Source organism: Triturus cristatus, chromosome 1_1, assembly GCF_964204655.1.
Source record: "Triturus cristatus chromosome 1_1, aTriCri1.1, whole genome shotgun sequence".
In the NCBI taxonomy this organism is placed as follows: domain Eukaryota; kingdom Metazoa; phylum Chordata; class Amphibia; order Caudata; family Salamandridae; genus Triturus; species Triturus cristatus.
This window is the reverse complement of record NC_140579.1, coordinates 163,409,439-163,434,102: the sequence shown is the minus strand read 5'-3', so window position 1 is coordinate 163,434,102 and position 24,664 is coordinate 163,409,439. Positions and strand designations below refer to the sequence as shown.

The 24,664-nt window shown below is 48.6% G+C and overlaps 1 protein-coding gene across 4 annotated transcripts in view; it reads left to right on the top strand.

Moving 5' to 3' along the window:
- The window catches only part of TLK2 (tousled like kinase 2), a 2,417,851-nt gene that overhangs the window by 221,731 nt on the left and 2,171,456 nt on the right, over window positions 1-24,664 (top strand). The gene's annotated exons all lie outside the window — the stretch shown is intronic.

Below are 24,664 nucleotides of genomic sequence, written 5' to 3'. Positions count from 1 at the left end.
GGTGCATCTGATTTTCACGTGGATGATGTCACCAGTGACGTCATTCGAGATGTCATCAGTGAGGTCACTGACCATGTCATGAGTGATGTACTATGTGACGTCATCAGCAGTGCATTGCGGGGACGCGAGTTATAGTTAGCTCAACTAACTATAACAGGTGAATTTCTCTGGTTTTATAAGTCAAATGTCCAATTAACTATAATGTCACTGAAACCTATGGTTTTTTCAGTGCATTTCTAAGGTTTTTTTAAATGCTAATTTCTAACTATAACGTGCCTGAAACCTATGGTTTTTTCAGTGAATTTCAATGTTTTTTTAAATGCTAATTTCTAACTATAACGTTCATTAAACCGATCTTTTTTTCCTGTGTTTTATAATTATCATGCCATTCTCAACTTGGTGAAAACTGCAAATCTCACCACTCTTCCATCAATACCTTACACCAACAAAATCGCCACAAACAAGAGCCACATCTAACGCTAATTAAATGCACAGTAGGCGTTTCCGTGCCAAAAAAACCCACGAAAACACCAGTTCCCCATATTTTCAACGGCCAGCCAAATCTGCAATGCGATCCAAAAAGCAGGCGATAAGCCTAGTTAGCAGTAACAAATTAACATCAACCTCTAACTGGTGTAAGGAGGCCGACAATTTACTCAGTTATTACGACCCAACTCACAGCCACAGATAAAGACCACCACATGATACAGCTACTGACCATGCAGCTCCAACACCCAACAACGCCACAACACCCAGCCCCACCACCACCAGAACCTTCCCCCCCCCCCCCCCCCCCTACTACCACCGAGGTAGCACAAAACAGAACGGACCTTCCCAAAACGCCATGCCCCTCAGCCACACAATAGCTGAATGTTGGGAGATGAGCAACCAACTATATATGAAGAAGGCAAGTCACCCATCACTGATAAAGCACACAATGCCAAGTGTAACTCATGTGCTGCACAGACCTCACTATGCAAAGCACAAACCTCTCCATGTGGAGATATACTATTGATACTTGTAATGCGCAGTGGACGAAACCATGTTACCTCAGGCAGTGGGGAAAATCTCGGTCATGTAGCTGTGTTGTCCCCCCCCTGGAAGCGGAAGCGGAGTGGGCTTCTCCAACGTACGCCACTCCAGCGTAGAAGTATGAATAAATAGACCAGGCCCTTGGCGTGGTTCACTTGTGGGAAAACCAACGAGTCTGTCAGAACGGCAGCCCTCACCCTGGCACGTGGCAGCTGTCATAACCACGCGCCTCCTCGACACGGGGCCCCTGCGAACCCAGCGGCACAGCACCGCAGACTTATGTCTATACCGACTACTTCCTTCGATCTACACTATGGACAGCACGGCTCGCAATTCAGATGGTGGTGACTGTAGATGTCGCAGTCCAGTTCGCAAGACACGTTGCTCCCAGTGCGGCCCGCACAGACCACGCATGATCGCAGGCTGCGCACACGCTGTGCGCTTCAGGTGCTACTAACTCACCACCATAAGTCATCCCCACGTGGCCTTATCACGCAGAATTCATTAGACAAAACGCATTGGTCCTGGCGGGCCGCACTGGGAGCACGTCTCATCGCAGGGTGCGCACAAGTTGAGTACTCCAGGTGCCACTAACTGTGCAACTCAACGCCACGTGGCTGTGCGCCCATCCTGACTGCTGCCTTCGCCCTACACTGGAGTTACATGGTTCACAATTCAACATTAGTAGCGACGCAAATTGTGTAAGACTATAATGGGTTAAGGAGACCAAATGCTCCCAATCAACGTCACCTGCCTGTGGGCCTTTGCTGACTGCTGCCTCTGGCCTAGACTGTGGAAGACCGGCTACACGTAGTGCCAACTAACCCTGTTCAACCCAAGCCGATCCCACATATGTAACTGTGTCCTGAGTCCTCAATGGCAGCGACCACAGCACCAGACTCCCTTCGATTAGTGTGGCGTATCAGCATATCGAAGTCATCAATGTGGAAAGTATTGCAGACGAAAAGATAACGCAAAAGATACATTTTACACAAACTGTCGATTTCCCTTTCCACGTCCAGTAATTTCCAAAGTAAGAGTGAACAGTTTTATGTCAGCAATGAGACATACCATCACTCGAAAATCACCCAAAAATACTTATAATTTAGAAAAGAACAGAAGCATCGAAGTACAATAATGATTACAATACGGAGATTTTGAAGATGTGAAATGCAAATATAAACATGCAATATGATGCACATAACTCAATTGCTGTTTCTCACTATGTCACGTCATATATTACCAACTCTGAGAAGATAGCATTCAAAGAAATGTGGGAAGAAATTTCACAGGAGAAGACACTTAGGAAAAAAATGTACAGCTTCAGTTTGAAGATACTTTCACATCGAGAAATTGGATCCTACCAATGTTCGGATCGATAGACATCTGCAAGTTTATATTCAAAGTCAACAGGAACCATCTGGATAAGTCTAGGTTTTCCTGTGGCACGAAATCGAGTTTTAATATAAATGTTATAAAACACATTTGTGATGATATAGACTTGCGTTTCTTTGCTAGTCAAGTGAACTGTACAGAAAATAACAGTTGGATATGTCTAGGTGTTGATCAACAAATGGAAGATAATACTGTTCTGAAGTTTGAAAAAGAAATAACAAAGTTTAAAGTAGCTTCTGGTGAAAATCCCAACTATGTTTATATTTATTGCCGACGTACTCGTTCTAAAATTCAAACTAGAAATGTAGATACACTACCACTCACCTTGTTCAACACAAGTCGATCTCACATGTGTATCTGTGTCCTGGGTCCTGAATGGCAGTCACCCTAAGTCCGTGGCAGCGACCACAGCACCACACTCACTGAGGCATATTTCGATATGCAAGGCCAACGACACCTAGTCCCACTAACCCTCTTTAACACAAGCCGATCCCACATGTGTAACTGAGTCCTGAATGGCAGTCACCCCAAGTCCGTGGCAGCGACCACAGCACCAGACTCCCTCTTATCAGTGAGGCATATTTCCATATGCAAGGCCAACAGCACGTCGTGCCACTATCCCTCTTTAACACAAACCGATTCCACATGTAACTGTGTCCTGAATCCTGAATGGCAGTCACCCCAACTTTGTGACAGCGACCACAGCATCAGTCTCCCTTCAGTCTTATTTGTTGTTCTTTTCTTTAAATAATTTTTTTTATATGTAAATCTATACATGTCTAAGACTCTTCTTTGTCCAACCGCACAGGGACACTTCCGGGCCCAAGAAGGTTGTTGGGGGTTATGATGGTAATGTGGGAAGAGGTTGTGTTACCTACTGATGTGGGGAGAGGCAGCGTCAAAGGGGTATCTATCACAGAAAGAACTCAGATATGTTTTCACAAATACCTCGGACAAATGCCAGCTGACGGACTGAATCACAAAATGATTTTTCAATACTTATGTAGTGTGAGTTATGAAAAGTTGTTGGTGTGCAGGTCAGTTCTCCACATCTCCCGCCCACTCCCTGAGGGCAGGCTTGCACACACACCACACCCGTCCGGCACATGCGTCACAGGCCACGTGACTGCGCAAGTATACTAGATCGACAACGTCACATCCTTTATTGCTGGTGCTGACTAGGTGCCGGACGCTCCACGTGTCTCAACCATTAAGTCTTTCAAAAGGTGAGCAGAAGGTTACTCGCGCCCTTATCTGTATAGCCTTTAGGAGCCTACCACCCCCTTGGCGCGGACTTGAGATGCACATGGTTAGTGCCACCCGAAGCTCATATGGCCATCAGGGGCCTACCACCACGTGGCACGGACTTAACTTCCACAGGCTTAGCGGCCCCAAAAGCTGATGTGGTCTCCGCCATTGACTCAGGTCTCAGCGACGTGTGAGATCTGCCGCACCGTGGAGAAGATGATGTGGTCTCAGCCATTCATTACTCAGGACTCAGACTTATCTGGGATGAGTTTTGACGGGCACGTGGAGTGCCCACTGCTGCACACTCCGGTGGCACCAGGTAAATATTTGCTCATGGATGCGCAGGGGCGGCAGTCTCTTTCTCTCTCTCTCACTCTCTTCTTTCTCCCTTTCTCACTCCCTTTCTTTCCTTCCCTCTTTTTCTCTATAGCTTTTTTTTTTCCTTCTTTTTCTCTCTGTCCTTTGATATGCACATTACACACGTCCTTATTTTGTGCTTTATTTTCCAGGCTCTGTCGTCCACATTCATGTTCCCCACAGCAGTGTTACACCTTGTTATTTTATATTTTTTTTGATAAATTTTGTTTATTACTTTATCATTGATATGTTAATAAAAAAATAAAGTTTGGAAAAAAAAAATTAACGTTCCTGGTTGTTTTCTTAACTGCTGTGTAACTCTTTCTTGTTCTTATTACTGTTATTTGATGAAGTCCATCATGGTCTTAAATTTTGGAGGACTTATCGCGGGAATACTGGTGATGTCTGCAGTTTCCACCAACTTCTGAATAGTGTGTTAGATTTATCTCAACTTTACTTCCATTAAAGTGCTGATAATGAAATGCAGACTAGCCGTTCCCGTACAAAAAGACACGAGGTGCACCTTTGCGATTTATTCTAAATACTAAAATCCTGTATTGAATTGCACTGACGTAGTGGCTGCACCCACAGTGTACACACAATCATTTACGAAACCTCATTGTATTTATATTGTTTGGGAATCGGGCGTCAGGTGCTGGATCTTGATGAGATACACTGCCCAGTTCGTATATTGTCCTGCACACGCAAAAAATCACATCACAGCTTTCACACCAACTGCAATGCGAAACAAATTCCGGCGATAAGCCACGTTAGCACCAGGGATTTTACACCTGCTTTCTGATGGTGTTAAGCAGGACGACTACCTGTACCATGAAAGAGAACACAGCCAAGAGCCACACAAGAACACCCACAGGTGCCATAGAATAAATGAGCTTGATACAGGGATACCCATGAGGGCCACAAGACTCTTCGGAACTACTCCAGGACCGCCAACGCCCCCCAAACCCGCATCTGAGCAAGTGTGTCCCTCTGGTCATTGTGTTAGCATGATAGCACACTCTGATGTTGCAAGGCTGGTGCCTATCACCTCAGCGTTGGCAGTGAGCCTGGACATGTAGCTTCGCACGCATCCTCCTGCATGCACAACCGGTGTGTGCTGGTCCGGAGTACACAGGTCAGCGCATTGATCACGTCAGCACATACTCACTTAACTATTGGTGTCACATGTGCAGACTGTATATTTTTTAACCAGGATGGTGACCACACTGTATTAAAATTATTTAGTGGATCACCTACCCCTGTTTTAATCGGTTCACTTCAACCCCATTTGCACCTACACTCACCTATGTCTTAATATTGTTTTTTCAACCCCACACACACATCACTCACCGGCGTTGGAATAAAAGATCTCCGCTAGGAAGGCCCTATTAGGTGCCTGATCGGGCATTGCACCCGCCGGCCCGATAAGGAGCAAAGACCCGGTGATGAAGCAAGACACCCGCTTGTTGGGTGTGTGAGGGTCTTCTTTTCCAAATAAGGAGTAACCTTTACTCCTGCTTCTCACCACAGTTCCCTGTCATCACCGTGTTACCCTCTTGTTATTCTGTCACACCTTGCTTTTACGTTAGGAACTGCATACCTTCTGTTTTCACTAATGCTTGGGCATGTATGCTGGACCTTGATAACAATAAAATTCATTGTTATTTCTTCAAGCCCTCTCCTCCCTCGATTTGTTTGATACAGCGCAGGGGTGTGCCTATCCGACAACGTGAACGGGGTGTCTCGGATATCTCCGTGTACAGGAAGTACGGTAAGTGTGTGTCTGTGTTCTGGTGTGGCCTGCCACAAGGGCCGCAGCAGTCGATGTTGTAAAGTGGCATGCACCACCTCCAAACGGCACTGTGATGGTGTAGTTGGAATGCAGCAGCACATGCGCAAATAGGCATTACAATGGTGTGCCGTACGAGTGCACGAGATACAACAGCGCACCGTAAAAAAGTGAGGGAGGGAGGAGCAGCTGTTTGCAACGTAACAGACAGTGAACTCGCCCATGTGCCACGTGCTGGGCATCTCATCCATGATGACCACGGTCGCAGACATCCCACAACACCAATGGACCCACCTTTGTACACATCCTCTATGAATGCAGCATGGATTTCACTTCTATGCTCGTTCACTGGTGTGATGTTGGCGAGTTGTGTGACTTGTGCTCCTTGTTTGGTGTATTTAATTTTGCCCATTGTTTGTCTATACTTGTACTATACTTAATTGTGCATGTCTGCCATTCTGCCCATCTCCCCCCGTCCCCCCACTCCCTGCTTCTTCCTCTTCCTGGTGATGTTCGGTCTATAATTTTGTTGCTCCACACATAAATACATGTAAAGAACAAATTAGAATAGTTCCTTGATTCTTTTAGGTTTCAAAACTTCTCTCTCCTGGTTTCTTTTTAATTTTCCATATAAACAGATTTTTTTTAATATTCAAAAACACATAGAAGTCAGAAGTGCAACGTATTCTATCAACACACTTTCTAGAACATTCTACAACACATGCAGGTTAAGAGTTCACCAATCTTTTTAAATTTAACCATATTTTTTTGCCACATTTTCTCGAACATTTAACGGCACGTGCAGGTTAAAAGTTCACGATTGTTTTAAGTTCGAACAGTGCCTTCCAAATGCAAGTAGCAGGTGTGGTTGAGTTGATAACTTTTATCCTATGATATGTACTCCACGTTGAAACTGCTTTTTCTTAACCAATCACAAAGATGCTTTTCCACAAAACGAATGTGCGCCCTACTTTTAAAAAAGAATGCTTTTCGTCTCCCAATCACGTATCGTTTTGTATGGCAATAAAAAGTAGTTCCCCATCTTTAAACATCTCTTATTCTACCAAGGAACTGCATGAGCTACAGACATCTTTCCATACCTTCCAGCCATACCTTCAAAATGCTAGTGTTGCTTGTAGGACATAGCTATATTTTCTGGTGCAAGAGGTATGCAGAATAGAGACGTATTGACTTAGACCTAGGTTTACAAAATGTGGACATTAAATGGTTTGCACAGAGAGAATGGAAGTGCCACCAACTGTTGCCTTTGGTTAAAACCTGTTTGCATCTCCAACACCCTGACCTCATGATTGTGCACTGTGGCGGGAACGACCTAGGCACATTGACTGGGGTAGGTTTGGAAATGCTTATGAAGGACACCTTTGGACAATTGATGTAACTTTTCCCTTTTGATTAAAAAATCTAGGAAGAAACTCCAAAGCTGTGTCTGCATACCTCAGACCACAAAATGGGGTCCATCTACAACAACATACGTTTTGATGTGACTGATATCTACAGGAGTGATGGAGTACACTTCACAGAAATCGAGATTTCCTGAATAACTTGAAGCTGTGCATCCACACTTGTATGTAGCTCTAACTAATAAACACAAGGGCTCTTTTTAGAGCCACCCTATAACTGACAACTTAGGCTCGCTATTTTAGGGCCAGGTAACGGCAACTCCCGCGCCAAAATGTATTCTCCACACAGCTGTGACGCAGCAGCCAGACCATCTGACTTTGCAGCACAGCGCTTTCGCTTTGATCAGCACCTCTACTCCCCCATAGGGGTAAGTAGTTTGTGCTTTACAAATACCGTATTGATTTACCTTCGCCCTCCCTGTACAACACCATCTAAGCACCATATACAAGTTGGACAAGTGTGGCACAGCGCCCAGAGCACATAACTTCACAGCATAGCAAACACAGGCTCACGGTTTCATACCAGAGTCCAGCAGCAGCTCAATTTAGCAGCATGACACTCTAGGAAATACCTCATTTAATTTCCGTATCCAGCACTTTCAGACCAGTAGGGGTCAGTAGTTCACCAGCTTTACCCAGAGTCCGTCAGCAGCTCAGCTTACGCCCCCAGCGCCATCAGACCCGTAAGAGTGAGTAGTTTGCACTTTACAAATACCGAATTGATTTTTTTTTTTTTTTTTTTTTTTGAAAACCTTTATTTCGAAATTCAGGACACAGCTATTCAGCCGACAGCCCGAGGGTTCGGCAGCATTGCAAGTTAGATACAGTAATGTGTCCCAGATACAGTACGATGAGTAATGCAAAGGTCCAATTTTAAATAAACACAGAAAAAACACACAACAAACCCCAGCAAGGCAGAAACATTGAAATCCCATGGCGAAAGCCCCCAGGGGAGGCAGGACCCCACTCATCTACTAAGTATAAGACTGTGTGCGGAGGAAGAAGGGGAACAGCAGAGGCCCAGAACGGTTACCAAAACCAAACTGTGCTGGAAGGCAGGTCAGGGGGAAAGCTGTTCCTCGGGAGGTTCCAGGTCCGGGGCAAGACATATTCCCCCCCCCTGTATTGGTTCCACCGCCCCCAGATGGCATGCCACTTCCGGGGGCGACCTCTAGAGCAGTAGACCGTCTTCTCCCTAAACATGCTCCAATCCATGTTCTCCTTCCACGCGGTCAGTGTAGGGGTTCCTGAGGAGCCCCATAATCGCGCGATATCCCTTTTAGCTACCATGTTATCCAGAGTCACCCATTGGGTCTGCGCCTCATCGAGATCAGTGGGGCCCCAGACGTTCAGGAGGCAGCACCGCGCCTCCGGCTGTACCACAATGCCCGTCACCTCCCCCATAACTGCATGGACTCTCCTCCAGAACTCCACAATGACACCACATTCCCAGATGATGTGCAGGAAAGTACCCACCATACCACATCCCCTTCTGCACAGGCCGTCCTCCGAGAATCCCATGTGGACCAGCCTTGGCCCCGTAACATACACCCGGTGCAGTATTTTAAGCTGCACCAGCCTCAGACGCGACGGGATTGCAACCTCCTTAGGCGAAGAGACCGCTGACTGCCAGTCCTCATTATCCAACTCGAGGCCATCCCTGGTCCACTGTTCTCTCAGCCCCAATAGCAAGTCTGCCCGGACGTTTATCAACTTCTTATATATGAGCGAAATCGTGCTCTCGGGCATATGACCATCAAGGACTCGGTCCTCAAGGGGAGAGGACTCCGGCACCTTCTCACCCTCCACAAGGACTGATCGGAGGGCGTGACGCAGCTGGATATACCTAAAATACTCTGAAGGCCCTAGCTCAAACTCAGTCTGCAACTCCTCGAAGGACTTTACCCTCCCCTTATGCAGCACATCTCCCACCTTGGATATACCTATCAGGTCCCACTTATCAAAGCCCTTCGTGTGCCAGAGTCTTCCCAACCGTTCCGATTCAAACAATGGGGTAGCGAGGGTGAGCCTATCCTTCCAGCCCAGCGAGTCGGTCGCCATCTTCCATACGCGCACCGCCACACCTGTGGGCCCCGTGAGGGACGAGTCTAGGGACCGCGAATACAACGCCCTGTAGTAGTTGCCTCCGCGCAGCAGCCACCTATCCATGGCATACCCAGGGCTAAGGGCAGGGCCGTAAAACCCATGGTTGATCGCGCTCAGCTGCGTGGCCCAATAGTACCGTCGGATGTCTGGGAGCGCAATGCCCCCATCGTACCATGGGAGCGTCAACTTTGAAATAGCTATTCGCGGCCGCCCATCCCACAGCAACGTCCTTTGGAGGCCTTCGACCTCCCGAAAGTATTTGGCCGGTACCCAGTCCAAGGTGTTCTGGAGGGCGTAGAGGAAGCGGGGAAGGGACATCATTTTGAACAGGGCCGCACGCCCAACAAGGGAGAGCGGCAGCCTCCGCCAACCTTCAACATCTCGCCTCAAGCGTGCCAAGGGGGGGAGCAGGTTCCTCTCATAGCGCACAACAGGATCCATGGATATAAAAATCCCCAAATACACAAAACCTTGCTGGGCAACCTGTATCGAACATGTTCTAGGGATCGGTGGGACCTCGCCACTAAGAACGTACAAATACGATTTGCCCCAATTAATCACAAGCCCCGAGTTCCTACCGAACGATGCGAGTACGTCACAGACCACTATAAGTGACTTCTTCGGTGAGGCAAGATACAACAGGATATCATCGGCATAGAGCGAAATACGGTCCTCGTGATCAGGCGACCACCGAAGGCCCCGTATATCCGGGTGCCAACGTATCCACGCAGCCAACGGTTCAAGGGCGAGGGCGAACAACAGAGGCGACAGGGGGCAGCCCTGCCGAGTACCCCTACCAAGCTGAAACGGAGTAGATGCCCGACCATTCACCACCACATTCGCTAGTGGCCCCTCGTACAGCAACCGGACCCAACTCACAAACCCGCGACCGAAACCAAACTTGGCCAGCACGGCCCATAAGTATGCCCACTCCACCGTGTCAAAGGCCATCGTGGCATCAAGAGATGCCACAACAGCTGGTTCACGCAGCGTGCCCGCCCTGGCGATGACGCCATGAAGACGCCTAAGGTTCAATGCTGTGTTTCGGTGCGGGATAAAGCCAGATTGATCCGGGTGGACCAGATCGCCAAGTACCCTAATCAGACGGGTAGCCAGGAGTTTGGCCAGAATTTTCGGCTCAGCGTTGAGGAGTGAAATGGGCCGATAGGAGGCGCATCTATCTCGGGGTTTACCCTCTTTATGTATGACCACGATCGACGCCAGCCGCTGATCCAACGGAAGGATCCCATCCCCCCGCGCCTCCAAGTACATGGCGCGCAGGTGAGGGGCGACCCTATCCAGGAACAGTTTGTACAGATCGATCGGCAGTCCGTTCGGTCCAGAGGCCTTACCCGAATTCAACGCGCGAATCGCCCCCGCCACCTCATCAACCGTGATGTCGCCATCCAAATCGTCCCTATCTATGTCAGAGAGGCAGGGCAACTCGATATCACGGAGGAGATCAGTCGAGTCTTCGGGCGGCCTGTCCGACACAGAGGAATAAACCCTATGAAAATACTCCGCAAAACACTCCACAATCCCCTCAGGTTCCACAATCGCCTCTCCCCCCTCTCCAATCAACTCTGGCACCACTCTATTGACCCGTTCCTTCCTGTCCAGCCACGCCAGGAGTTTCCCTGCCTTATCTCCAACATCATACAGACGGCCCTGTTGTTCCCTGCTAAGGGTCTTGGCGGCTTCTGTCACCAGGTCCCTATACTCCGCCTGCTTCAAGCAAAGCTCATGCAATGAGGACTCTGTGACCTCCTCCTCCATATCCCCCTCAAGGGCCGCAATCTCCTCCTCCACTTGCCGCACTTCGCAATCCCTCCGATTCTTGGCAGTCACCACCAGGGAGAGGGCCTCCCCCCGAAGCACGGTCTTAAAAGCTTCCCACAGCGAGATCGCCGAGTCCACGGTTCCCAGATTGTCCTTAAAGTAATTATCTACCTTCTTTACCAGGGCGCTGCGCATCTTGGGGTCTCGGAAATACCATGGGTTAATGGGGGCCACCCTCCCTCCTCCCTCCCGACCGAGATCCAGCCGGATCCACACTGGCGAGTGATCAGAGATACCACGTGCCATGTGCCTCGCCTCGGATATCAACGAGGCATGTGCGGCCAGAGTGAGCAGGTAGTCAATCCTGGAGAGGCTACCATGCGCCCCGGAGTGAAACGTGTATTGACTCTGTGTGGGGTGCCGGAGCCTCCAGCAGTCTATCAGGCCAAATGTGTCCAGGAGGTCTGGAAGCCATTTCTGAGCCCCCCCTGTGTCCCTGGGCGGGTATCTATCCAGCAGTCCGGAGCCCACAGCGTTGAAATCCCCTCCCACTACCAGCATGCCCCCCGGGAGAGTCAGCAAAGCCCTGCCCAATTCAGCAAATGTGGCGGCCTGCAGGGCCGGCGGGACATAAACCGAAACCAAAACCAAAGTCCTTCCTTCCCACCGCCCCGCCACCGCCACAAACCTCCCCCTATCGTCAACAATGGTGGAGTCCACCTCAAAGGGCAGCGATGCTCTAACAAGGATGCCCACACCCCTGGACCCAGAAGAAAATCCCGAGTGTGCAATGAATTTATACCCCTTCCTATTCAGGGCATAGCACGTATTGCCTATGAGATGCGTCTCCTGCAGCAGTACAACGTCTGGCATTGAGCGTTTCAGAAATTGCAAAACAATCCCCCTCTTAATGCGATCCCCCAAACCATTAACATTCCAGCTTATAACACTTAGGCCTCTACCCCCCATCCTCAAACGGAAAGAGGCCCACCCCACACCCGAGGCGCCACCATGGAACAACCCTGAGGATAATCATCATGCCTTGCAGAAATAAACCCCCCAACAACAAATTCAAACTCCCCATAACTCCCCCCACCCTGCACCCCTGCTGCAGCTTAAAAAGCCCCCCCAACTTGCAGTGTGCCTGTCGCCCTACAAAAACAAAAATCTACAAAAAGTACCCCAAGGGAGGAAAAGAGCACCCCTCGTCCTCCCGCAACCCTCCACAGTTACTGCACTCTGTTCAAATCTTCAAATATGGTCAAATCAAGTCAGGCCGGCTTTGAGGTATCAGCCCTGTCCATCCCGGCCACTATCTCCATGCTCAGCTGTGTCGTCCCCGGTCCGTCGCCGGGGCAAAGCGTCCAACCATTCGTCGGCCATAACAGGAGAGTCAAAAAAGAATGTCCGATCTTCATGCACCACCCGTAGTCTGGCGGGGAAAAGCATGGCATATTTTAGGTCCCGTTCCCGAAGTCTTCGCTTCACCCCCAGGAAGCTCTGTCTCTGTCTCTGCACCTGCTGGGTGAAGTCCGGATAAAAATTCACCGACGCATTCTGGAAGGGGACTGGGCCCGTCACCCTCGAAGCTTGCAGGATAGCGTCCCGATCTCGGAAATGAAAGAGCCGGGCGACAATCGGCCGCGGCGGGGCACCCGCCTTGGGCCGTCCGCCCGGCACTCTATGGGCCCTTTCCACCGCAAAAAACTTTCCAAGGCCCTTAGGCTTCAGATGATTGAGGACCAAATCTTCCACAAGCAGGTCCACCGAAGCCTCATCTGAGGACTCCGGGACCCCGATGACGCGCACGTTGTTGCGCCTGGACCGGCTCTCGAAGTCCTCCAGCCGGCGGGCGGCGAGGTCACTCTCGGCCCTCAGCTTCCGGACCTCGTTCTGCAGATCCGCAACCTCATCAGTGAGGCCCGTGGTCTTGTGGTCCAGGTCCTTAACGCGTTCGTTTGTCTTGCCCAGGTCCGAGCGGATCAAGTTGACATCCACCAGGATGGCATCCACCTTATGTGCCAGGGCCTCGAATTGCCGCCCCATCGAGGTCTGCATCCCATCAAGCGCGCCCATGACATCCTGCAGGGAGAGCTCCGGTGTCCCAGGCGAGTCCTCCTTCTGGGCATCCGGCGCCTGGCTCGATCCACTCGGCGATGTCTTCAGGAGGGCGTATCGGTCCATACTGTTGACTTGGGAATACGTTCCCCGCCTGGTGGACTTAGTCTTCAGCCGATCTCCTTCTGCCTTGCCCGACATGATGGACTCCAGGCAGTCCAATGCAGTGAAGACCGTCCCCTCTCAGAGAGAGGTATAAAGAGTGAGCAGGTCCGCCTTGTTCTTCCAAAGTAGCTCGCCGAGCGTCCCCGGGGTTATAAAGCCACCCAGAGCACTACAGTGTCCGGGCAGACAAAGGGAACGAAACCGAAAGTGAAAGAGCGAGGGCCTCCGTCCGACAGTTCACACCTCACCAGGCCGTTGTTGATCAACTAGGAGTCGGGCATCCTGCCAACTCTAGCCCCTGGCATCTCCGGGAGTTAGGCCGCAATCTTTCGCCAGTCATAAGTCCGGTTCCCGATGGACGATCCGACCGCAGGCAGCATCAATTGCCTCCCTGGCAACTCAGCGACACGATGCCATGCATACAATCAGGATTAGAGACAGGATAGTCGACGGAGGGCGCGAGGGTCTCGGGAGCTCTAAGCTCACGCGGCCATCTTGGTCAAGCGCTAGGCTCCTCCCCCCCCCCCCCCCCCGAATTGATTTGATACGCGCAAATTTACCTTCGCACTCCCTGTATAACACCCCCTAAGCACCATACACAAGTTACAATGTTCGAAACAAAAGTTCCTCCGAGTAGGTATAACTACATACTGACACTTCTTGGACAGATGTGGCACAGTGGCCAGAGCACATGACTTCACAGCATATGACGCACTGTTTGGACTCCATCTTTCATCCCAAAGTCCTGCAGCAGCTCAGCCTAGCACCATGAGACTGTACACAATACCTCACATGTTTTCCGTACCCCAGGACTTTCAGACCAGTACGGGTCAGTAGTTCGTCCTAATAGGTATAAACACATGCTGACACTACTTCCACAGGTGTAGTGCAGCGGCCACGGCACATGACTTCACAGCATAAGAGACACAATTTGGGCTCACGCTTTAATCCCCGACTCCCGCACCAGCTCACCTTAGCCACATCAGACTCTAGGCAATACCTCACTTAATTTCCGTAGCCCAGCACTTTCACACCGCTGGGGGTGAATACTTTGCTTAACACCCAGTCTATAGCACACCCTAAACACCCCACAGAGGTTACAGTGCTCCTACCTTCCTCTTTTCCCGCCCTTTTTTTCCCCTTACTTGCTTCGACGGGATCACAAAATGGCGGCCAACACTCCCTAGTATCAACCGCTCGCAGCCAATAAGCAGCAAGCTCGTGCTTGTAACGCCTCAGCCAATCAGATGGCAGAATTCCCAAATATCTATCTGTAAATTTCGATATTTCTCAAACTACTGAAAGGATTTACACTAAATAAACAAAAGCGTGCTTTCTATACCAAGACCCTTCTCCCTGCCAAATTTGGGGTAATTCCGTTCACCCGTTCGACCTGTAGCCTTGTCTAAAGTTTCCTATGGAAATTAACATGGAGCAAACATTTTTTTCTCGGCCCCTCCTTGACGAATCACCCCCAAACTTCCCACATAGGAGCTGATATGAACAAAGACTTAGTTTGGAAAATTTCATGAAGATTCGTCAGATGATGCCAAAGTTATAAGCAAAACAAAAAATGCTCTTCCTATGGAAACTTGGTCCTAACTAGAACTACCTACTGGCAACAGCCAGTAGGTATTATGTATATGTATGTGCGTGTATATATGTATGTGCGTGTATATATGTATGTGCGTGTATATATGTATGTGCGTATGTGTGTATATATGTGTATGTATATGTGTGTATATATGCGTGTGTGTATGTGTGTGTGTATGCGTGTGTGTGTATATGTATGTGTGTATATATGTGTGTATATGTGCGTATTACCTACTGATGGTCGCCAGTAGGTAGTTATAGTTGGGACCTATTTTCCATAGGAAATTCACAACATTCTATTTCCAATAACTTTGGCGCAGCTTGAGGAATCTTAGCGCAATTGTCTAAACTCGTGGGGCGCTCCGGTCTGCTCCTATCCTGAAAGTTTCGGGGTGATTCGGCAAGCGGGGGTGTTCCTAAACTTGTTTCTCCCATGCAATTTTCCATAGGAAACTTTAGACACGACTACAGCCCGAACAGCTGAACGGAATTAAACCAAATTTGGCAAAGAGGTAGTTCTTGGTTCAGAAAGAACCCTTTTGGTAAATGGTGCAAATCCGTTCAGTAGTTGCTGAGAAAATCAAAAGTATAAACACATATCTATGGCCGCACAGGATCCGCGCATCCTGCCGAACATGAGCTTTATGCTAATTGGCTGTCAACACTCCAAACCAGGAAGTGTTGGCAGCCATCTTGTGCCTCAGTAGAACTGAGGCACAAGAAAACAGAAAAAGTAATGCACAAAACGCAAAAAGGGGGCCGGGTAGAAACACCCTGACCCCCTAGGCCTGCTCAGGGGGTCCCACAAGGACCCCCAGGGCCCAAAAAAGCATTTTTTTTTAAAAAACAAAATCGGCGAGATTCGTACACCAAGCGCGAATTTCGGGCGAAATAAAATTAAAAAAAAAGAACCGCAGGCTCCCGCGCTTTAATATATTAGCCCCCGGGTGGGCCAAATCCCAGGGGCAATATTTGTATTGGGGTGGGCCCAAAGGGGCACCTCAGCCCCGGGGACCGCCACTCCCGGGGCTTTTCAAACATAATTGCGGGGGGTGGGGGGTCACAGCCCCTCCCAGCCCCGGGGACCGCCACCCCCCCGGGGCTTCCGAATGAAATGTGTGGGGGGCTCAAATCCCTGGGGACCGCAACCCCCGGGGCTTATCTAAAACATTTGCTGGGGGCTCATGGCCCCCCGCAGCCCCGGGGACCGCCACCCCCGGGCCTGCGGCCCCCCTCCTAGAGCCTTGTCAGGGCCCTGGGGCACGTTATAGTTGGGGATTAGCATTTAAAAAAAACCTTAGAAATTCACTGAAAAAACCATAGGTTTTAGGCACGTTATAGTTGGACATTTCTCTCGTACAGAACCATAGAAATTCCCCCGTTATAGTTAGTTCAGCTAACTATAACTAGGTCCAGAGCCCAATCGTCCACGGACTCGATAATTCTCGCTTCGGTGCCCACTCTAAGCACGAGTTCACACTATGCAGCTCTGGGCAACAAGCCTGCTTAATCTCCACAACGGCCCCCCGCGGCGGGATGCCTGGCTTTCACCTTGGGGATGCCCAGTACGGGTTATCTTACAGGGAAAAACCAGGACGGGTTCCCAATGCAAGCGCCAAGATGCCCGTAGGGTGATAGCTGCGCTCTATAAGTACATCAATCAATCATTAACTCGCGCCCGCAATGCACTGCTGATGACGTCACATATTACATCACTCATGACATGGTTAGTGACATCACTGATATCACTGATATCACTGATATCTCAAATGACATCACCCCATCCCCCAGGGCCTGCCCCCTAATTATTTTTTTTAAACCACAAAATCTGTAAGTGGGCCATGTGGCCCCCCTCCCGAGGCCATAATCTGCCCTGAGGCTGCCTTGCCCCCCTCCTGTGGCCACTTATGGCCCCGGGGACCCCATCCCCTAGGGCCTGCCCCTTTTTTATTTATTTTAAAAAAAAAATCATTTTGGGGAGGGGGGGGGGGGCCGCATGACCCCCCCCCCCCTCCCCGGCCAATTATGGCCCCGGGGACCCCATCCCCCGGGGCTGGCCCACTCCGTTGGGGACCGTGGGGGCGTCCCCTATCCCCCCACAGTCCATCCTGCGGGAGCCGGCATTGCTTTTCCACATGGGGAGCAGCTAAGATGCCGCTCCCCATGTGGAAAAGCAATCTGCTTTGCTATTTGGAAGAGAGAGCAGGTTTTCTGCTCTCTTCCAAATAGCAAAGCAGTTTGCAATGACAGGGTGGGAGCCCTGAGGCTTCCGCCCTGTCATTGCAAACGGCAGGGTCCCGGGGGTGGGCACCACGGGACAGTGCAGGAGCCGGCCCTGGGGGGGTGGTGGTCCCCAGGGCCTGTGCAAGGCTCCAGGAGGGGGGGCCACGCGGTCCCCTCCCACATTTGTAACAAGCCCTGGGGGGTGGGGGCCCCGGGGCTGGGGGGCCTCAGAGCCCACCACACCCAATTTTCAGTAGCCCCGGGGGGTCCCCGGGGCTGGGGGGCTCTCCACCCAATTTTAACAAGCCCCGGGGGTGGTGTTCCCCGGGGCGGGGGAGGCCTGAGAGCCCCCCGTACGTAATTTAAAAAAGCCCCGGGGGGGTGGCTGTCCCTGGGACTGGGGGGCCCCTCTGGACCCCCCCTTTACATAATTCACCATTGTCCCTGGGATTTGCCCCCCCCCACTTCCCCCTGGGGGCTAAAAACCAAACCAGCGTGGGCAGGATGCGCGCATCCTCCCGTTTAAAAATAAATAAATGAAATAATAATAAAATTTGGGCCTTGTGGGACGCCCTGTGTGGGACGCCCTGAGCAGGCCTACGGGGTCAGGGTGTTTCTACCCTGCCCCCTTTTCACGTTTTGCGAGTTTTTTTGGGCTTTCTTGTGCCTCAGTTCTACCGAGGCACAAGATGGCTGCCAACACTTCCTGATTTGAAGTGTTGACAGGCAATTAGAACGCAGCTCGTGCTCAGCAGGGTGCGCGCTGGGTGCGCGTAGGGTACGCGGATCCTCCGAGGCCATAGATATATATGTACATTTAAATGGCATTTTCTCTGGAACTACTGAACGGATTTACACCATTGAAGCAAAAGGCACGAGTCTGAACTGAGGACTACCTCTTTGCCAAATTTGGTGTAATTCTGTTCAGCAGTTAGTGCTGTAGCTGCGGCTATAGGTCCTATGGGAAATTGCATGGAGAAAACACGTTTTGGGACCCCCCTTTTTTCTCAGCCCCGCTTGATGAATCACCCCGAGACTTTCATGATAGGAGCGGACCGGAGCTGGCCAAAGGTTTTGAAAATTTTGCGAAAATTTTGTGGAATGTAGCAATGTTTGGACGGCAGATTACAATACATATGTCTTGCACCTTCTTCGAAGCAGAGGGAGAGCAGTAGGGGTACCAGGGGGCCCTATTCAGTCCATGGCTATGAGTACCTGAGAGCTACCGGAGGCTTGGTGACTTGAGAGCTGTAATGCTGTTCAACATGTGGTTGGGTCGAAAAGGGGTTTGCTCCCCACCGGTTACACTTAAACTCGACCCTGTGTAGTAGTAAAGTGGCCCCACTTCTTTAGCCTTGAGGGGTGCCGAACCATTTTGTGCCCGACGTGGCAGCGCATCCTCACGCCCTGAGTATTGAACCCTGGGACAGAGGAAAACAAAGTCCAAAACGTGCAGAAAACAGAATGCGAATAATATAACCGGAAAATAATTACCGTAGTGAAGTCAGCTGGCCTAACGGCACATGGATTAAATAATGAATGCAGTAGTAAGAGGTAGTGGAATTAATGGAGTAATCGTATATTTTCGGTTATGGGAAAATAGATGTTTTCAAAATCGGGATGCATAAAACTTAGTAGGTGCATAATGATATTGGGCCTACTTAGAGCACTTGACACTTTATTTATTTTGTGGGTGATATGGCAGGCACTTGTACGCGACTTGAGTTTTGATTTAATATTCTGCATTTCTCTGTTTTTGGAAGCGCAGTAACCTGTCCTCTTGATGGAAACAGGCTTTTCTTTTAGGCTCGGCATTGTATGCAGAGGGTCAAAGACCTGGCCTAGGGTTTCATAAGTTAAATCCATTTGCTTTGCTAATGGTATTGTATAGCAAATCAAATGGCTTTAACTTCATAAAAGGCGAGACCTATTGCATTTTTAATGCTTGTTTGCTCTGGCCATGGAGAACAGGTGTTTTTATGTCTATAATGCTTATGTGAATTTGTATCTACAGATATAATGCCTATTTGAGGAACAAATATTTATTGGATCCTTGGGATCAGTTCTTGTTGTAGAATCTCTGATGACAGCCATGAGGGGCTTTAAAAGGACTATTAATATTAATGGGAACACACATTCTGTACACTTGAAGGAACCAGACTTATGATTACCATTTTGCCTTGGACATAGACTACTACTATTTGTTGCTATTCATATTATGCTGTCATCCTACAGAAAGGTACTTTAGTGTGGGACTGAAAAAAGGCTTGAGGAAACTCTATAAAGGGACATCACTTGCCAAATACTGTACCAGGTACTTTACCCCATGATGCCAAAAAATAAGCAGAATATGAGTGGTACTAGTCGACATTCAACCTAAGCCAAATTAGATTTCTTTTGAGTTTTTTTTCTCAAAATTACTTCGTGGGATATCCCATTTACGCTTATTAGTACGGTCCAATGGTAAGATTGAAATCCTAAAAAGCGCACAGGTTGATCCAGGAAGGTCATTATTACACCAGCATCTAAAGATCTACATTTTACGGTGATTTTATTTGTCCAGACGCTCAGACTGCCTTCGTGAGGACTAAAGCTCCCCAGCAATTCTTTTGTTTTTGTGAACTCAACTATAGTTCATTTGTGAAGGAGACATGCACGCATTAATGCATACGTAAGCTCTAAATTAATGTAGGGGTAAAGAAATGAGAACCATTAAGAGAATTTAACGTTAATGAGCAGCCTTTAGTGCACACCAAGCAAGTGATGAAGTTTTTTTTAAACCACACTTAGTGATTTCACAGGAAACCACACTCTGTGCTGTTAAGTGAATGACACACAATCCAAAACTGAACATAAAAACATTTATAGCTGATGAACTCTTTTGTATGACAACTCACCTCTGGTAGGGATTCTTGACCCATGAATGACGAGAAAGAGCTGTTGTTGTAATGGCACCATCGGTACCAAGAAAGCAGATATTTACCATTAGTTTGGTGCAGTACTTTCTGAGGTGGGATTGGAGGAAAAAGAGTAAAAGGAGGTTCTCAGCCCTAGCCTCGGTCAGAAATATCATTAATTCATCAAAGAGAGAGACTGTTAATTACACTTATCCAATTTCTGGTGCCTGAATATTGAGAGCGAGACGGTGCATTATATTTGAATGCCGCCGTCATGCAATATTGTTTGGTCACATTCCGCGGTTGTAGGAGAGTAGGATCTGCACTTATGTTGGCCCACTTTTTTTCTTATGTATACACTGGTTTCTGGCTATAGTCAGGCTGGGTCCCTGCTAATCGGGGTTCCAGTCTCTCTGTTCTCTCTAAACGACTTGGAGTGCATATTAGATGCACTAGTGATTGGTTACTGTGGTGCCTTATGAGCCCCTAGTATATGGTACCTTAGGTACCAAGGGCATAGGTACTTTACCAGCCTACCAGGGGCTGAAGCATGTATTATGCCACCCCTGGGAAGCAGACTAAATCTGACACCACAGGCCTGCTACTGCAGCCTGGGTGAGGTAGTATTAGCACTCCTCACTGAGGTATAGGTTCCTATATCTCACCATACATACACATTTAAACCTATCAGCCACCCCTATGGCAGGCCCTATCAATCCTGAGGGCAGGGTGCTTGGTTTACAATGTGAGGGGGTGCCTCTGCCTGAGCAGGGCCCCTCTGTAGCTGGCAGGGTCTATTCCCTGTGGCTGTTTGTGGATGCGGTTAAACCATATACTCTTAAGTGCATTATAACCTCCCGGTTAATGCTAAATTTGGAATGACTGCATCAAAACATGTCATGTTTGGTGTCAAACATCTTGGAATCATAGCCCCACACCAGTAACTGGTGTGGGAGTATGATCCAACCCTTCTAGAGGGGATGACATGTACCTACTATGGTAACACGGTAGAAATCTGAAAGAGCCCTGGCATCACAAAATGGATGCCACCAGCACAGACACTGGGCTGCCCTCCTGCTGCTGACCGAAACTCACAGTGGAGGAAGCCCAACAATAGGCATCCTGTCACAGGGAGGTGTCACCACCTTCCAGACAGGATTTAGTGTATTGGAGCTGGGTGGGTGCACTCTTAGAGTGCTTTGAAGTCCTGCACTGGGGGAGCAGTAGGCTCCTCTGTGCATATGCCAGCTCAAACCGGTTCAGGGGCTACCAGCCCCTGCTCTGGCGCGAAACTGGACAAAGGGAAGTGGGTGTAACCATCCACCCTCCTGACCCTCCTAGAGGGGTGGTCATAGAGCTAGTCCCTCCCTTTCTTTCACTATAAGATAGGTACGCCTTGCCATTGCAAGTTAGATAGCCCCTGGACGACGCTTTACAATAAGAATCCTGGTCCTTCGACGTTCCACTACCTTTGGAAGACAGAAGAATCTCCCTTGGAGTCGAGGAGCGACTCCCCTGCTTGGCAGGCACCAAAACTTGAAACAACGGTCGCAAACTTTCCTGCCAGAGTCCGAAGTCCCTGCAACCCCAGAAGCGGATTTCCTGACTCCTCGTTGGCCATTTTGAGTCCCCAGCGAAGCTGTGGCGTCTGGACCCCACGAGTGACGAGGAACTGCAATTCCTGGGAACCGTGCACTATTGTCGAGTGCAACCCCTTCACGACGTTCAACGAACTTGTGCTTTGGACCATTTGTGGCCCAAGCCTCCAGCAGGTTTTGCAGCAATAATCGCGTCCCGAGTGACCGTGGGCTCCTGTGAAGCATTTCCTCAAGAGGCGTCTTCGCGATCCCTTGCCCGTTGACTTGTGGGTCCCCCGAAGACTCTTATCGACTAAAAGGGCTCCCCTGGTTGCTCCAGGCCTGCCCTCACTCACCCTCGCTGGGTGAGTCCCTCAGACCTTGCTGGTCTGCACCATCGACTTTCTTCACTCTACACGAGACTTGCTTTTGCTAAGGCTTGTTGGCTCCAATCCGGTTGCGGACACCGCCATCAGATGCAGACGTCGTGGGACACTCCGAATCCAGCTGCTGGTCATCGTCGATCTCTCCTGGACCTCGTGAGCGAAGAGTCAAAACACCATTGACGACCTGAAATCACCCGACATCCGTGGGCATCCATCTTCCTGGCCCCGGGTCACTGGCAAGTGACTGTGAACACTGTCCCTTCAATTTTCAGGTCTCCTACATCTTGCATCCAGCCTTGGATTCCACCGGACACTTCTTCAGTCGCCGCAAGCAGCAAGTCTTCTTTGGTCTCCATAGAAAACAGCGACGCGACCCGACACCTATGCACCCTGCTTCCCTGGGTGAGGTAACTCGTGCACTCCGGTGCCTTAGTGTGTGTTGGCCCTCGAATTACTTACCTTGTAAGTGGCTTGCTTGTAGACTTCCTCGAAGTACCCTAAAACTTTAAAAATCAAACCGTGACTTGCTCCATTGTAATCAATAGGGAACCCGCGTCTGTGTTCACACTGCACGCGTCTCTCGTGGGTCTGTTACTTACCTGCTATCACTGCAGTCGTGAAGCCCAAGCGATTCTACAGGCCCTAGGCCTTGTCATTCTGCACGTCGACTTTCCTAAACCTCTTTTTTAGTATATGGTCTGGTACGCCCCTAGGGCCCCAGCCATATTTGTGCTTAACTTATTGTGAAACGTTGATATTTGAATGTGTTCCTGGCTTCTAATCTCATAAAGAGATTAGTTGAGTGTGTCTAGAAATAAATAAATATTTTATATACTTGTGTGGTGTCCTTTCATTTGGTAATTCAAGAGATTATAAGGTAAAACAAGCTGCTTTACATTCCTCTGAGACTTCGCCTGAAGGCTGCTCTCTAGGATAGCTTTCTTTAAAAGGTTGTCTTAAACCGATCTACCATAAGAGTCGAATTGGACTGGTGCAAGGTGGCCACTATAACTAGTGACCAGCATATGCCAGGCCACCTTCTCACAGCGGTACCCTGGCGAATGTTGCACAATTGCGTCACATGCCTTCTGTGTATCAGTGTATCACGTGTAGCACCTCGCCGACCAATTGATGGTTGTGCCTCGCAGCCCATGACCAGGTTATGTCCTACACCAATTTTTAGTTGGTTCGTTATGGTACAAAGTGGATGTGTGTAATTTAATGAAAGGGGGCTTGTAAAGCTGTCACCCCTCACCCAATGGTACAGTTAACAAAGTTGTAATTTAAGTTGGGTTATGTGTCAACTCCTTCTGCTCATTTTTGGGGCTCAGGAGTAAAATGCATAATAAGGTATATGGCAAAAAGTGTAATTGATCTATTTGCAATCCTTTTAGAGCGTATATAGTTTGACAAAGGAGGATGTAGAAAAATGTCACCACTTACCCAGTAGCACAATGATAATGTTCTCATTTCGACCAAATTATGCTACAAATCTATCTAATGCAGCAAAATTGAAAATCTTTCAAAAATCTTTTGGAAGTATTTTCATCCATTTGAGCTAAAAGCTAAATTGTTGTTGAATCTACAAATTGGCAGGCAAATGCACTTATCCTCAATAATTCAGTGACTACTGCCGCCACAGACTCTCAAATCCACCGGATCTCCCTATTGTCCATAATGTAATATAAGCCCTTAACATTCTAAGACCTATTAGGGACTATTTTCGGCTGCACTTTAAAGAAAATGCCCTTTTCCAAGATTACTACCAAACAGTAAGAAAAAGATATAAAAAATATTTATATAGCTGGTAACGTTATTTGGTCCAGTATTACCCTCTGGGAGTTCTGGTGAATATAGTAACCCCTTGGTTTATGAACCCTTTGATAGAAATATTTGGACTATATTACACAGGTACCCATTAGGGGTATGCTTGTGTGTATATATGTGTGTGTGTGTATATATATATATATATATATATATATATATATATGTGTGTGTGTGTGTATATATGTGTGTGTGTGTGTATATATGTGTGTGTGTGTGTATATATGTGTGTGTGTGTGTATATATATATATGTGTGTATATATATATATATATATATATATGTATATATATATATGTGTGTATATATATATATATATATATATATATATATATATATATGTATATATGTGTATATGTGTGTATATATATATGTATGTATCTCTCACTCTCACGTGTGTTGGTGATTTTACTGAGTGCACAACATACAATGTGTGGTTTCAAAAACATATCACAGTGAACCGTGAATATGGAAAGTTCGAGGCATGTGGGCTGCTGAATTCATATCTGTGCATAGATCGCCGCCTAGTGTTGGGTCCGGATGTTTGCACGTTGTTGTCCTGGAAGAGTCTTCGAAGTATCCTTGGATAGGTGACTCCTCCCCTGGACTACAGTGCGCATGGGCATCCTCTCCATCCTCAGATTGTTTTTTTCCGCCATTGGGTTCGGATGTGCTATCTTAGCTCAAGTTAGGAAAAAATTTTGTCGAGGCCTTTAGTTCGCGTCGGTACTGTTTATCGATCGGTTTTCGATACTCTCTGTTAGTTTACTAACTTCCAGCACCGACTTTGTTCGCATTTACCTGTCCATCAACTA